General features: G+C 48.1%; 1 long non-coding RNA gene across 1 annotated transcript; it reads left to right on the top strand.

Moving 5' to 3' along the window:
- The first annotated feature begins 600 nt into the window (after positions 1-600).
- LOC143013743 (uncharacterized) lies at positions 601-817 on the top strand. Its single transcript, XR_012965212.1, has 2 exons — positions 601-732; positions 786-817. It is a non-coding gene; the product is annotated as an uncharacterized LOC143013743 (long non-coding RNA).
- Positions 818-3669: the final 2852 nt, after the last annotated feature.

The following is a 3669-nucleotide window of genomic DNA, read 5'->3' as shown; positions in this document are numbered from 1 at the left end:
GACCAAAAACATCAGAAGGAGAGACTGAAGAACGCGGAACAGAAGGACATTCTGCAGTACTTTAAAATGGAGGGTACACAAAGACAGATGTTAATGCAGGAAGCATCAGCCCCTCCTCCCCCGTATGGAAAAGAACACACAGGACAGTACCCACTAATGACTGGCGGAGTAGATGGTAAAGTAACAGGGACATTAGTGGTAACAATGAAATCAGGAAAACAATTAGGCGGAAAAAGAAAGGTCCCCAGGGAAGGAAGGGAACTAAGGTATAATGAAGAAACAGAAGAGCAAGACAACATGTCACTGAACTCAGAATCTAGTGACTCCGGGTCCAGTGAGGAGTTGAGATCAAGCAACCTGAGGGCAGGCATAAACTCCAGTAAAGAGCCAGATCCAGAGCCAATACCGCGTGGCATGAGTCATGCTGCATCTGAGATGCAGTTGCCACTCGGAAGAGATAGCTCAATAGGAGGAGCACCCTCAAGAGGAGCCAGGAACAGAGAGTCAGGAACATACCTGACACCCCAAGAGATACACCATAGGACCACTAGAAGGAGTAGTCTGCCAGAGGAGATAGCCTATAGGCAAATCCAGGAAGCAGGAGACAGGCCACAACCACAATTAGACAGGAGCAATCGGGACATGTTAATAGAATGGAGCCGTATGGAACAGCAGGTGGCCAGAGAGGCTAAAAGCCTGACGAAGAAGGCGGAAAGACGCAGGGCAGGACAAGTGGAGGTAGAACAAGACAAGCGCCAGGCACAAAGGGAACAGTCACCCTACAGAGCCTGGGGGTCACCAGACATGAAATGTGCAGGGGCTACGGCACAAGAGACGGAAAGATTACAGAAATTGCTGGACGAGGTGGAGCGAAAAGTAGTGAATGAGATGAACAGGACACGTGAGTTAAACGAATCATTTCTGCGGGAAGAGCTCGACAAGGAACGTGAGCTCAACGAAGCACGTCGCATAGACTGTTTTGATGATTATAATGACAGAGAGGAAAGCGAAATAACTGAACAACAGTTTACAGTGGATATAGAGTTATCGGAAGAAGCAACTGGAACAGGGGAAATGGACCTGAGGAGCGGAAAAATACCCTATACGCGCAATCAGACCACAAGAAAAAGACCCTATACATGCAAAAGGTCCAAGAGAACAACACTCTGTCCACGTAGTAGGGCAAACAGGAAAGCACCTGCAGCAGAATGCCAATCAGAGGATGAAACAAGAGATGATGACGGGAACCACGAACGTGTCATGGGTCCACTGCTGGTAAAGGGACCAGGTAACATAGAGAGATATGTGCCATGGGGATTTATGGACATCACAGGATTAATAAACCGTCTTCCTGCACTAACAGAAGGAGCTGATAGATGGATAGCAGCATTTGAAGACAACACGGGTGGGATAAAACTGGCTGCTGGAGACATCAAAGCATTATTGATGAAGGTCACGGGTCAACATGTGTCTGGAGAGATCTTTGAAGAAGCAGGGGTGGCAGGACTGACAAAGAGCCATAATTATGACCACACCCCTTTTAACGCTATTCGGGGACAGGAAAACCTTGAGAGACAAATATCCTTCTAAAATGGATCCTTCAAAATTAGAAAGGGAAAGCTTGAAGGATGAAGACAGCCCTCTACAGTTCCTGCATCAGTTCCAACGGAAATGGAAGACAGAGACAGGCAGTGAATGGAATGTAAATGAATCATCAAAAGCTCTGTTTAAGTTGTATGTAAAGAATGCCATGCCAAAGGAGATACAACATAAGCTGAACGGAGTTGTTGGGCTGATGAAGTTGGACTGGCCTGTGTTCACTGAACACCTCGTACACTACGTGGATGTCTACAGAAATGAGAAACGGGCTACTGAGGAGCAGAACAGAATGCTGGCTGGTAAACTAACCCAGCTGCAGATAGGAGAACTGACGAAACAAAAGAAGGACCGTGAAAAGGCGAAAAACCAGGCGCCAGTGACGGTGGCTGCTCCTGGATTCAAGCCTGAGGGGACCACAGAAAAACAAACGGAAGTACAGGTGACACAAGCTCCGGTGTATACAGCAGCAGTGGCCCCTGCCCAAGGACAGCAAGTGTTCCCCACTAACCCAGCAGGTTATCCTACAGGACAACAGCCTGTCCACGCACCCACGCAGCAGGCCCCTCCAATTCATGTGCACCTCAATCCGGGGGGAGAAGGCAACTATCCGCCGCCCGGAAGAGGGAGGCCAATGCAGAATGTAGGACCACCCCAGCGTGGAAGATGGAGAGGACCTCCGCCAGCACGATATCAACGAGGACCTGACCAGACGTTGCACGACCAGCAACAGCCACAATACTCCCAAAATGGTCCACCAACACCGGTAGGTCGACAACAGCTGCAGTGCTGGGGATGTGGAGTGACAGGACACGTACAGAGAGACTGTCCTACCAACCCATGGCCTGGAGCATCAAATCAGGGCCTGTGGATGGGACCTGCAGCCCAGTGGCAATAGGGGAGCCCAGAGAAACATGAGGGGGAAGTAATGACACCAGTACTCACGCAACAGCCACAAAGTGAACCTACCATAGACGTTATAATACAAAATCGGCAGCATAAATTTATGGTAGATACAGGTGCCACATACTCATGCATAGGCAGAGATGGAGCCGGACTTCCCCTTTCGGCATCGAAAATACGAACAGTTGGTTTCTCTGGGAAAACACAAATAATACCCCTGACTGAACCGGTTCCAATGAAAATAGGAGATAAAGTAATATGTGCACCTATGCTGTATTCAGCAGACACACCAATCAATTTACTAGGGCGTGATATACTGTGCCATTTAAATGCCACAATAATGTGTTCACCTGATGGCATATACTTTGATGTCCCGAATAAGGTCAGCCCTCACACAAGCCCCATGATGTCCCAAATGGCAACGAAAGACTCTCCACAAAATACAGGCCAAAGGAGAGAAGCACGAGTGTTTTGGATCAGGCTAACCTCACCAGATGCGTTTCTGTCACATGCATGGGAAACATGGAAGCCGTTGATAATCCATCAGTTTGAGAAGGCACGAGAGCCAAGTCTTCCTCTACATTGTACGATGCTATATGACGGAGATCAAGACCACGATGACTATGAGACGTGCTGGGTTGAAGCAATGAATAACCATACGACAGTCCTCCAGTATGATGCCATCATTGTGGGACCCCAAGGAGCAGCTGCTGAGGTGATAGGTACGGAGGAGGTAAAAGAATGGTTCCAAGTACCGGGATCATCGCCACACATCACCTTGCTGATAGCAGAAAACTTTGAGTCACATGATTTAGGACCAATGATGAAGAGGGCACAACTGGTACAGGAATGGACACCTACAGACTGTAAAGCCATTTGCATTTCCTCTGACGGGCAGTTCCTCAAGATCAGCATAACAAAAGCAGACGAGGCCATAGCAGAAGAGGTGCAGTTACCCAGACATGATAGGAAACAGATGATGGTTGCAAAAGAGCATGAAGCTTTGTTGGAGCAAGTTCCGCCACAAGTATGGTCAGCACACAAGACAGATGTAGGTCTCGTAAAATCAGCAGAGCCCCTATATGTTCACATAAAACCAGAAGTTAGGTTACCGAGGCAAAAACAGTATCCTTTAAAACAAGAAGCTGTTGCAGGAATAAGGCCCATCAT

This window comes from Genypterus blacodes, unplaced genomic scaffold (genome assembly GCF_046128005.1).
Source record: "Genypterus blacodes isolate CSIRO-AG114 ecotype Tasmania unplaced genomic scaffold, CSIRO-AGI_Gbla_v1 ptg000158l_1, whole genome shotgun sequence".
NCBI lineage: Eukaryota > Metazoa > Chordata > Actinopteri > Ophidiiformes > Ophidiidae > Genypterus > Genypterus blacodes.
This window is presented reverse-complemented; position numbering and strand designations above follow the sequence as displayed.